Source organism: Mobula hypostoma, chromosome 5 (genome assembly GCF_963921235.1).
Source record: "Mobula hypostoma chromosome 5, sMobHyp1.1, whole genome shotgun sequence".
NCBI lineage: Eukaryota > Metazoa > Chordata > Chondrichthyes > Myliobatiformes > Myliobatidae > Mobula > Mobula hypostoma.
The window spans coordinates 6,757,228-6,770,064 of record NC_086101.1 but is presented as its reverse complement, the minus strand read 5'-3'; positions in this window follow the sequence as shown (position 1 = coordinate 6,770,064).

Below are 12,837 nucleotides of genomic sequence, written 5' to 3'. Positions count from 1 at the left end.
CGCCTGGAGGGAATTATGGTGTTGAATACTGTAGTCCAAGAATAGTATTCTCACATAAGCATCCCTCTTCTCCAGAACTGTAAGGACGGTATGTAGAGCAGTGGTTATTTATTGCATCGCCTGTTGAGCGGTTGTGTCAGTAGGCAAATTGTAGGGAGTCCAGTGTGGATGCTGCTGATGTAGTCCTTGACCAAACTCTCAAAGCAATTGCTTATTATTGAGGTGAGTGCAACAGGATGTCAGTTGTTCTGGCATGTTACCTTGGTCTTGTTTGGTACAGGGACAATGGAGGATAATTTGAAGCAGGAAGGTGCAGTACAGTTCTATCACTCTGAAATCCTGTCTGCCCTCTACCCTGGAGCCCATCAATTTGCCTATCGCACCAACAGGTCAACAGAGGACGCCACCTCCATGGCACTTCACTCTGCCCTGACCCACCTGGACAGCCCCAACTCTTACGTCAGAATGCTCTTCATTGACTTTAGTTCGGCATTCAATACTCTGATCCCCTCCAAGCTGATCGCCAAACTTCGCCAGCTTGGTATCAGCTCATCCCTCTGCAATTGGACCTTGGACTTTCTGACTAACAGACTCCAATAAGTTAAGTTAGACAACCTCTCCTCCTCCACTCTCAGCCTGAACACCGGAGTACCTCAAGGCTGTGTGCTGAGCCCTCTTCTATACACCCATTTCCTCTATGACTGCGTTCCTGTACATGGTTCTAACTCATTAATCAAGTTCGCAGACGACACCACGGTGGTTGGTCTGATCAGAGAGGATGACGAGTTGGCCTACAGGGATGAGGTCCAGCACCTGGCTGCATAGTATACCAACATCAGTCTGGCCCTTAACACCCAGGAGACCAAGGAGATCATTGTGGACTTCAGACATGCCAGGGGTCATACTCACGTCCCCATCTACATCAACGGAACTGTAGTGGAGGGTGTATCAAGCTTCAAATTCCTTGGTGTCCACATTTCTGATCTCACCTAGTCCCTGAACTCCTGCATCCTGATCAAAAAGGGACAACAGAGCCTTTATTTCCTGCGGAGCATGAAGAAAGCTCACCTCTGTCCCAGGATACTGATGGACTTTTACCGCTGTACCATTGAGAGCATGCTCACCAAATGTATCTCAGTTGGTACGGCAATAGTCCCGTATCGGACCGCAAAGCACTCCGGCGTATGGTCAAAACTGCCTAGCGGATTATCGGCACCCAATTGCCCACCATTGCGAACATCTACCATAAACTCTGCCTGGGCAGTTGGAAAAGCATTATCAAGGATGCATCTCACCCTGACCATGGACTTTTTACTCTCCTCCCATCCGGTAGGCGCTACAGGAGCCTCCTCTCCTGCACCAGCAGGCACAGGAAGTGCTTCTTCCCTGAGGCTGTGACACTGCTGAACCTCTCATCATGGCGCTAAGCAGTATTGCATCCGTATTGTACGATCTCGGTACTTTTATATCTGTGTGCTGTAGCACTTTTTTATTCGCAGTTATTTTGTAAATGACACTATTCTTTACATTTCTAGTCAGATGCTAAATGCATTTCATTGGCTTTGTATCTGTACTCGGCACAATGACAATAAAGTTGAATCTAATCTACAGTACTCTACACTGGGAGAGGGAGAGATTAACTATTTCCAGCATCTGCAGATTTTCTCTTGTTTAAAGTTTCACGGTGCAGGATCGCCACCTGCTGCTGGAAACCGGTACTGCAGGAAGAGCAGAAACACAATGCTGTAACTCGGCAGGAATGTGGGCATCGGTAGCAGGGCCAACATTTACTGCCCGCCTACGGCCCAAAAGAAAGTCGAAGTGAGGTACTTGTGGCCCACTCGTACACAGACAGATCGCTAAACCGAGGAAGGAATCAGAATCAAATCAGGTTTATTATCACCGGCATGTGTTAACTTAGCAGCAGCAGTTCAATGCAATACATAATATAGAAGAACAAAAACTAATAAGTAAATGAATAAGTAAATCAATTGCGGTATATGTATATTGAATAGATGAAAAAACGTGCAAAAACAATTATATTAAAAAAGTGAGGTAGTGTTCACGGGGTCAATGTGCATTTAGGAATCGGATGGCAGAGGGGAAGAAGCTGTTTCTGAATCGCTGAGTCTGTGCCTCCTCCTGATGGTAACAGTGAGAAAAGGGCATGCCCTGGGTGCTGGCCGTCCTCGATAATGGACGCTGCCTTTCTGAGACACCGCTGCTTGAAGATCGAGGTACTCTGTAGGCTAGTACCCAAGATGAAGCCGACTATATTTACGACCCTCTGCAGCTTCTTTTGGTCCTGTGCAGTAACCCCCCACCCCATACCAGAGAGTGATGCAGCCTGTCAGAATGCTCTCCATGTTACATCTATAGAAGTACTTGAGTGTATTTGTTGACATACGAAATCTCTTCAAACCCCTAATGAAGTATAGCCGCTGTCTTGCCTTCCTTATAGTTGCATCGATATGTTGACACCAGCTTAGGTCCTCAGAGATCTTGACACCCAGGAACTTGAAATTGCTCCCTCTCTCCAATTCTGATCCCTCCATGAGGATTGGTATGTGTTCCTTCGTCTTACTCTTCTAAAGTCCACAATTAGCTCTTTCATCTGACTGAGTGACGTTGAGTGCAAGGTTGTTGCGACACCACTCCACTAGATGGTATATCTTGTTCCTGTGCGCCTTCTCGACTCCATCTGAGATTCGACAAACAATGGTTGTATCATCAGCAAATTTATAAATGCTGTTTGAGCTATGCCTAGTCACACTGTCATTGGTATAGAACAGTAGAGCAGTGGGCTAAGCACACATCCCGGAGTTGCATCAGTGTTGATCCTCAGTGAGGAGGAGATATTGTCACCGATCCGCACAGACTGTGATCTTCCAGCTGGGAAGTCGAGGATCCAAATGCAGAGGGAGGTACAGAGGTCCAGGTCACCGGCATGCGTCATAACATTTGTATCTTATCGGCAGCGGTACGATGCAATACATGACAATATAGAAAAAAAGTAGATCTGTCACAGAGAGTATATATCTGTATTGAACAGTGAAATTAAAATATTGCAAACGCAGAAATAATATAGTAAAAACTGAGGTGATGTTCAATATCCATTTAGGAACCGGATGGCAGAGGGGAAGGAATTGTTCCTGAATCTCTGAGTGTGCGCCTTCAGGATTCTGTACCTCCTTCCTGATGGTAACAAGGAGAAGAGGGCATGTCCTGAGTGTTGGGGGTCCTTTCTGAGGCACCGCTCCTTGAAGGTGTTTTCAATACCATGGAGGCTAGTACCCAAGATGGAGCTGACTAATCTTACAACTTGATGTAGCTTCTTTTGAACCTGTGCAGTCGCACCCCCCGCACCTTCCCCAAACCAGGCAGTGATGCCGCCTGTCAGAATGCTCTCCATGGTACGTCTATAGAAGTTCTCAACTGTTTTAGGTGACAAACCAAATCTCCTCAAACTCCTAATGAAAGATAGCTGCTGTTCCGGTTAGACCAGATTTGACCTTCAGAGATCTTGACACCCAGGAACCTGAAATTGCTCACTCTCTCCAGTTCTGATCCCTCTTTGAGGACCGGTTCATGTACCCTCGTCCTACCCGGTCTGAATCCACAATCGGTTCTTTGGTCTTACTGACGGTGAGTGCAAGGTTGTTGCTGTGACTCCACTCAACCAGCTGGAATATCTCGCTCCTGTACGCCCTCTGGTCACCACCTGAGATTCTGCCAGCAATGGTTCTATTATCAGCAAATTTATAAATGGCATTTGAGCTACACCCAGCCACACAGAGAAAGTAGAGCTGTGGGATGAGCACACATCCCTGTGGTGTGCCAGCATTGATCGTCAGCTAGGTGGAGATATTATTACCAATCTGCACATATTGTGGTCTTCCAGTTTGGAAGTCAATGATCCAAATGCAGAGGGAGATACAGAGACTCAGGTTCCGTAGCTTATTCATCAGGGCTGTAGGAATGATGGTGTTAAACGCTGAGCTACAGTCAATGAACAGCATCCTGACGTGGGTATTTGTATTGCCCAGGTGATCCAAGGCCATATGAAGAGCCATTGAGATTGTGTCTGCTATAGACCTATTCTGGCGATAGGCAAATTGCAGTGGGTCCAGGTCCTTGCTGAGGCAGGAGTTGAATCTAGCCATGACCAACCTCTCAAAGCATTTCATCACTGTAGATGTGAGTGCTCAAGATCTGAAGGTCGTGGGTTCGAGTCTCGGCCAAGGCAGCGTGTTGTGTCTTTGAGCAAGGCACTCAACCACACACTACTCCAGTCCACCCAGCTGAAAAATGGGTACCAGCAAATGCTGGGGGTTAACCTCACGATAGACTGGCGTCCGATCCGGTGGGGCGGAGAGGAGGAGTCTCTCTCCGTACTCTCAATCGCTTCAAGCCACAGAAACCGGCATAAGCACAAGGCTTGAGACAGACTGACTTTTGAGATGGTCGTCATTAAGGCAGCTCACACTACTCTTCTTGGGCACTGGTATAATTGTTGCCTTTTTGAAGTAGGTGGAAACTTTGCACCACAGCAATGAGAGGTTGAAAATGTACCTGCCAGTTGGTTGGCACAAGTTTTCAGAGCATGACCAGGTAGTCCAAAGGGACCCGCTGCCTTGCGAGGGCTCTCGCTCCTGAGAGCCAGCCTGACATCGGCCTCCAAGACAGAGATCACAGAGTCACCAGGTGCAGCATGGATCTTCACAACTGTGGTTAGATTCTCCCTTTCAAAGCGGGCATAGAAGGCGTTGAGCTCATCTGGTAGTGAAGCATCAGTGCCATTCATACTATTGGGTTTCGCTTCGTAGGAAGTAATGTCCTGCAAACCCTGCCAGAGTTGACGTGCATCCGATATTGCCTACAACCTTGCTCGGAATTGTTTCTTCGCTTGGGAAATAGATCTCCACAAGTCATACCTGGATTTCTTGTACAGATCTGGGTTGCAAGACTCAGATACTACAGATGTAGCCCTCAGCAGACGACATGCCTCCTGGTTCATCCATTGCTTTTGGTTTGGAAATGTACAGCAAATTTTAATAGGCACACTCATCCACACAGGTTTTAATGATGTCGGCATTAAATTGATTATGAGGAACAAGGACATGGCAGACCAGTTGAATAACTTCTTTGGTTCTGTCTTCACAAGGTGGACATAAATAATCTTCTGGAAATAGTAGGGGACAGAGGGTCTATTGAGATGGAGGAACTGAGGGAAATACATATTAGTAGGGAAGTGGTGTTAGGTGAATTGAAGGGATTAAAGACAGTTAAACACCCAGAGCCAGATGGTCTGCATCCCAGAGTGCTTTAGGAAGTATCCAAGAAATAGTGGATGCATTAGTGATGAACTTTTCAAAATTCTTTAGATTCTGGACTAGTTCCTGAGGATTGGAGGGTGGCTAATGTAACCCCGCTTTTTTTTTAAAAAAAAAGGAGGGAGAGAGAAACAGAAGAATTATAGACCGGTTAACCTAACATCGGTGGTGGGGAAAATGCTAGAGTCAGTTATCAAAGATGTGATAACAGCACATTTGGAAAGCGGTGAAATCATCGGATAAAGTCAGCATAGATTTATGAAAGGAAAATCATGTCTGACGAATCTCATAGAATTTTTTGAGAATGTAACTAGTAGAGTGGATAGGGAAGAACCAGTGGATGTGGTATATTTGGATTTTCAAAGGGCTTTTGACAAGGTCCCACACAGGAAATCGGTGTGCAAACTTAAAGCACGTGGTATTGGTGGTATGGTAATGATGTGGATAGAGGATTGGTTGGCAGACAGGAAGCAAAGAGTGGGAATAAACGGGACCTTTTCAGAATGGCAGGCAGTGACTAGTGGGGTACCGCAAGGCTCAGAGCTGGGACCCCAGTTGTTTACAATATATATTAATGACTTAGATGAGGGAATTAAATGCAGCATCTCCAAGTTTGCGGATGACACGAAGCTGGGCGACAATGTTAGCTGTAAGGAGGATGCTAAGAGGATGCAGGGTGAGTTGGATAGGTTAGGTGAGTAGGAAAATTCATGGCGAATGCAATTTAACGTGGATAAATGTGAGGTTATCCACTTTGGTGGCAAAAACAGGAAAACAGATTATTATCTGAATGGTTACCGATTAGGAAAAGGGGAGGTGCAACGAGACCTGGGTGTCATTATACACCAGTCTTTGAAAGTGGGCATGCAGGTACGGCAGGCGGTGAAAAAAGGTGAATGGTTTGCTGGCATTTATAGCAAGAGGATTCAAGTACAGGAGCAGGGAGGTACTACTGCAGTTGTACAAGGTCTTGGTGAGACCACACCTGGAGTATTGTGTGCAGTTTTGGTCCCCTAATCTGAGGAAAGACATTCTTGCCATAGAGGGAGTACAAAGAAGGTTCACCAGATTGATTCCTGGGATGGCGGGGCTTTAATATGATGAAAGACTGGATGAACTAGGCTTATACCCATTGGAATTTAGAAGATTGAGGGAGGATCTTATTGAAACGTATAAAATCGTAAAGGGATTGGACAGGCTAGATGCAGGAAGATTGTTCCTGATGTTGGGGAAGTCCAGAACGCGTGGTCACAGTTTGAGGATAAAATTGAAGCCTTTTAGGACGGAGATTAGGAAAAACCTCTTCACACAGAGAGTGGTGAATCTGTGGAATTCACTGCCACAGGAAACAGTTGAGGCCAGTTCATTGGCTATATTTAAGAGGGAGTTAGGTATGGTCCTTGTGGCTAAAGGGATCAGGGGGTATGGAGAGAAGGCAGGTACAGGGTTCTGAGTTGGATGATCAGCCATGATCATACTGAATGGTGGTGCAGGCTCGAAGGGCGGAATGGCCTACTCCTGCACCTATTTTCTATGTTTCTATGTTTCTAACTGCGGCATACTCATCCAGATTCGAAGATGAATCCCTGAATGCAGTCCAGTCCACCGATTCAAAGCAGTCGTGTAAGCTCTCCCGTGCTTCCCTTGTCTGATTCTTGGTCCTCACTACTCGTGCTGTAGTCTTCAGTTTCAGCCTGCACTCAGGGAGTAGAGGTACAGCCAGGTGATCAGACTTTCCGAAGTTGGGTGTGGAATAGCACGGTAAGCTCTCTTGATCTTCGTGTAGCAGTGGTCCAGAGTGTTGTTCCCTCTGGTACTACAAGTAATTTGTTGATGATAATTATTTAGTGACTTTTACAAGCCGGTCTGCTCAAACTCCCCCAAGATATTGGGGAAAGCTTGAGGTTCTGCTGTTTCGTGCATGTTGATCACATCGTTCAGAACATCTGGAGCCTGTTTGACATTGTCCTGAGGTGGAATGTACAACGTGACCAATATGACCGCTGAGATCTGCTGCGACAGGTAAACTGGCCGGCACTTGATTGCCAGATATTCCAGCTCTGCTGAGCAGGATTGGGACGTTACCCACACAATAGTACACCATGAGGAGCTGATCATAAAGCATACACCTCCATCTCTGTTTAGCGAGACTTGACAGCCCTATCTTGACTATGTACTGTGAACCCGTTAATCCGAATTGCTGAGTCCAGTACGGACCGGACTGTGCTAACCAGGACTCTCTGAAGCAGAGGACGCACATGGTCCTAATGTCCCTTTGATACAGCACCCTAGCTCTGAGATTGTCAATTTTATTTACCGGAAACTGTACGTTTGTCAACAATATAGTTGCTACTGGAATTCGAAAGCATTCGAAAGCCTCGTTTATTTTAATGGACTTGTAGCCCCGAGCAACAGCCGTGCTTCCAATGAGGAGTCCGCCCAGCGAGGATATTGTGGCCGCAGCCAGCGTTATTTTCGTCTGTTTTACACAGCGATAAATTGTACAGTCGTATTAAAAATCCTTTATTAACTGTACAGACCTTGGATGCAGTTGTGATTGTCCGATATAGCGGCTGAAACAGGAATAATTAACCATGTCCATCAAGCTGAGCCGCCATGAGTTTGCCCTTTTGCCGATGCCCTGGAAGACTAGAACTTAAAGCTGCCTCCACACTTCGGACTACAGTCCTTTGTACGGACTCACAGAATCGCAGATATCGAGCTTCAATCTCCAGACCCCACAGTTTCGGCCTTCGACCTTTGGACCTCCACAACCAGATTTGCCAATCCTTGGACTTTGAGCTCTGGTTTCAACTCCAGATTTCGCCGACTTCTGGGTATACAACTCAGGGCTCACTGATCACAGGACATTGACGTTGGGGCACTGTTGCACAGTCGTGGACCTCTGAGCCCAGGACTAACCAATTTGGCCATCATTTGTCGGGTAGCTTCTATGGGAACACGAGAACAGTCGACCAAGTGCTCTCAAATTGCAGCCAGCCCCTGATCCATTTTTTAAACAGCAAGATCTCACTTTACCCCACTATGGTCGGTCCCCAACCCAGCTGCAAAAGGTGGTGGGTTGGAAATTGGGCTAGCAACCCCAGCTTGTAAAATCCCAGTGCAACAGAAACACCTGCAGAAGCTCCAAATACCTTAATTCTGGGAGAGAAACGATCTTCAAAGTTGGACTACACCTGGGAACAGCTTCAAAGACTGTCCCAGGGCAGAAGACTCTGGCAAACTGCTGTTGGTGGCCTCTGCCCCAGTAGGGGTGATGGGCTTCAGAAGAAGATCCCTTAATGAGCATTTCTAACTGAGACAAGAATACTGTCTGGGAGTGCGGTGAGAGCCAACCTTCTCTCCCACCCAGTCAGGAAGTTACCGAATACTCACCTGCACAACCCCTCGGGTTACCTGAACAGATCCCCTTGTCTGAGTTCCTGTTGAATCAACTTCTGTCTGGCCAACAATTTAGCACAGAATCAATTTCTTTCACTTCCATCATTCCCCATCCCCCCATTAAACTGTATACTGGCTGGTCTTCTCATGGAAACTATCCTCTGTTAAACCGCTCATGATGTGAAACTCATTTGTTCACTCCCCCTCATTCTTTCTAGTGCACTTTCTTCACTGCTTTGTATACTTGATGTAGAATTTCAGTTTCCTGCCATTGTCTGATTTTATTGCAACACATGAGCTGCTGGAGATGGTGGGGTGTCTGATTCCTCACCGGGTTTAGGGGTCAGGCAGCATCTATGGAGGGAGATGGACAGTCATCATTTCCCCTCGAGACCCTTCCTCTGAGCAGAACTGGACTGTCTGTTTCCCTCCACTGCCTGGCCGGCTGCCTTTCCTCCAGCATTCCGTGTGTTGCTCTGGACTTCAGCATCTGCAGCCTGTCGTGTCTCCAGACTGTCTCGGTGCCTTGTACACACCACAATAAATTCTGCATAACTTCACTTGATCTTACTTCACTTCGAGGACACCCCTCTTACATCCTCCCCAATCTTTTTGCACAATCAGAATCCCTCACTCAAGTAAACTTCCACAGATGTACTGCAGGGAGCATTGAGTCTGGGTCGATACTGACTGTGCGGAGGTACCATTGCACAGGATCGGAAACCATTACGAAGGTTTGAAAACTCAGCCAGTTCCAACATGGGCACTAGCCTCCCCGCCATTATGGATATCGTCAAATGAGGCTGCCTCAGGAGTGTGGAGTCCATCATTAAAATCCTCGCCATCCAGGACAAGTCCACTGATGCCGTCAGGGAAAGGTACAGGAGACTGAAGACACACTTGATGTTCTCGGAACACTTTGTTCTTTGTGCCATCAGATTTCTGAATGGACCATCAACAGTCTCACTATTCTGCACCACGTATTTATTTTCTTATTCTAACGTACAGTAAAATTATTTACTGCACTCTCCTGCTGCCACAGAACAATAAATTTCACAATATACGTCAATGACAATAAACCTGATTATGATTCTAATCCTTGACCCACACTGGGAAATCCTGTCTTCCTAAAATGCAATGAGTAGAATTGGAGTCCAGTCTCTATCGCCCAGCTGCGGAGACATTCCCATTGTTTGTAATTTCCCCTGCCAGAGTTTCTGTTCACTGCTTTTGCTCTCAGCTTTGCTTCCTTGTTCACCTGTCCTCTCTTTCAGAAGAGATATGACTCACCAATCTCCACCACCCCGTCACACATGGCGCTAATCTATTTTTCTCCTGTCCTCTGTCTCACCTAATAACTTGACATTCTAGTTGTTGATCATTACAGCTTCTTGTGTGGGTTAAGTCTGGTAACACACGACTGTAATTCCATCCCATTGCCTTCTCATTCTGAAACTTGACATCCTTCAAAAACTGTTGACCTAAATTTGCTCTTCACTCTTTGACTGCCAGTTTCAAGTCAGCTGCTGAACAGGTTTCTTTTCAAAGTGTCTTACTGTTGTACTCCAGGGATGATCGGTTCCCTCGCCTGGCCCATTTTGTCTCTCATCCTTCACTCCTGGGTCGGGTGGCTGAACGATCAGCTGAGCGGGGCAAACTCTGGGAAGATGATATTGCCAAGAATCTGAAGTCTTGTGCAGTCCAGAAGCGGGGAAGGAAGGCAGTTGTTCTCCCTGAGCAGGGCAGCAATGGCTTATACGAGGGGACATAATTTTAAGGAGAATGGAGGAAGGTCTGGGGGGTTGTCAGAGGTAGATTACTACACAGAGGTTGGTGGGCACGCGAAACGCTCTGAAAGGGTGGTGGTAGAGGCAGATACATTCGGGGAATTTAAGATACTCAGACAAGCACGTGGATGAAAGAAGAGTGGAGAGCTATGTGGAAGGGAAGGGTTATGTTTATCGTAGAGCAGGTTAAAATGTCAACATTGCATCATTAGCCGAAGCACCTGTACTGTGTTGTATTTATGGAGAGGAATAAAGAGTCGATATTTTGGGCCGAGAACCTTCGTCAGTATTTCAGATTATCGCATCCTGATGGATGGTCTCGACCTGAGAAGCTGACTCTTTATTTGTCTCCATAGGTGCTTCCTGACCTGCTGAGTTCCTTCGTCATTTTGTGAGTTTTACTCTGGATTTCTAGTATCGGCAGAATCTTGTGTGTTCATACATAACAAGCTGAAAACAACCAAAATAGCTCTTTTGTTTGGTGTTGTTTGTGTGATTAATATTGGCCAGGATGTTGGGGATGGCTCTGTGTTGCCCTCAATACCAGTACTCAAATTTCAGTAAAATTCATTGTCAAAGTACCTATTTGTTACCACGTACTACCTCGAAATTCTTTTTCATGCCGGCATTTACGGGGCAATAAAGAAAACAATAGAATTTATGAAAACTGTACATAAACAAAGACTGACAACGAATCAATGTGCAAAAGAAGATACATTGTTCAAATAAAGAAAAATATACTGAGAACATTACTTGCAAAGAGTTGTTGAAGGTGAGTCTGTAGGTTGTGGAATCGGTTCAGAGTTGTGGTGAGTGAGTTATGCACACCGGTTCAAGAGCCTGATGGTTGTAGGGTAACAGCTGTACATGAACCTGACGGTGTGGGACCTAAGGGTTCTGCACGTCCTGCTCGATGGGAGTGGAGAGAAGAGAGCATGGTGTGGATGGTTGGAGTCCTTGATGACGGTCGCTGCTTTCTTGTGGCTGAGCTCCGTGTAAATGGGCTCATCGCTGAGGATTAGAAAATTTGCAGATGATACCAAGATTGGGGGTGTAGTGGACAGCAAGGGAGACTATCAGAGCTTGCTGTGGGATCTGGTCCAGCTGAAACTGGACTGGAAAATGGCAGATGGAATTTAATGTGGACAATTGCAAGATGTTGCACTTTGGTAGGACCTACCTGAGTGAGGAGTGCAGTAGAACAAAGAGATCTGGGAATACGGTCCAACATTCATTAAAAGTGGTGTCTCAGTTTGATCGGGTCGTAAGGAATGCTTTAGGCGCATTGGCCTTCATAAACCAAAATATAGATTACAAGAGATGGGATGTTATGTTGATGTTGTATCAGTTGTTTAACGAGGTCTAATTTGGAGTATTGTATGCATTTTTTCCTACAGGAAAGGTGTAAATAAGTTTGAAAGAGTACAGAAAAAAATTGACAAGGATATCGCTGGGACTGGAGACCTCGGGTAATAAGGAACGGTTGAAAGACTTTATTCCGTGGAACGTAGAAGATTGAGGGGAAATTTGATAGAGGTATACAGAAGCCTGAGTGGTATAGATAGGGTAAATGCAAGCAGGTTTTTTCCACTGTGGTTGGGTGGGATTACAACAAGGTCACTGGTAAGGGTGAAAGGTGAAAAGCTTAAGGGGAACATGAGGGGTCACTTCTTCACTCAGATTGTGAGAGTGTGGAACGAGCTGCCAGCGCAAGGGGTGCAAGCAAGCTCGATTTCAAGGTTTAAGAGAAGTTTGGATAGGTACGTGGATGGCAGGCATATGGAGGGCTATGGTCCTGGTGCAGGTCGATGGGAGAAGGTATTTTGAATTCTCTCCACATCTAAATAGTAGTCTGCCCGAAATTTCCTCAAAGAATTGCAGTAGGTTTGTCAGACAGGATTTTCCTTTCAGGAAATGTTGCTGGTTTTGGCCTACTTCGCCATGTGCCTGCAGGTACTCCATAATCTCATCCCTAACAATCGATTCCAACAACTTCCCAACCACTGATGTCAGGCTAACAGGTTTAGTTTCCTTTCTCCCGCCTCCCACCCTTCTTTAATAGCGTCGTAACATTTCCAATTTTGCAGTCATCGGATACAATGGCAGAATCTATCGATTCTTGAAAGATCATCATTAATGGCTCCGCAATCTCTCCAGCTGCTTCCTTCAGAACCCGAGGGTGCATTCCATCAGGTCCAGGAGATTTATTCACCCACAGACCATTAAGCTTTCTGAGCACCTTCTCAGTCGTAATTTTCACTGCACAAACTTCACTTCCTTGACACTCTTGAATGTTCGGTATACTGCAGATGTCT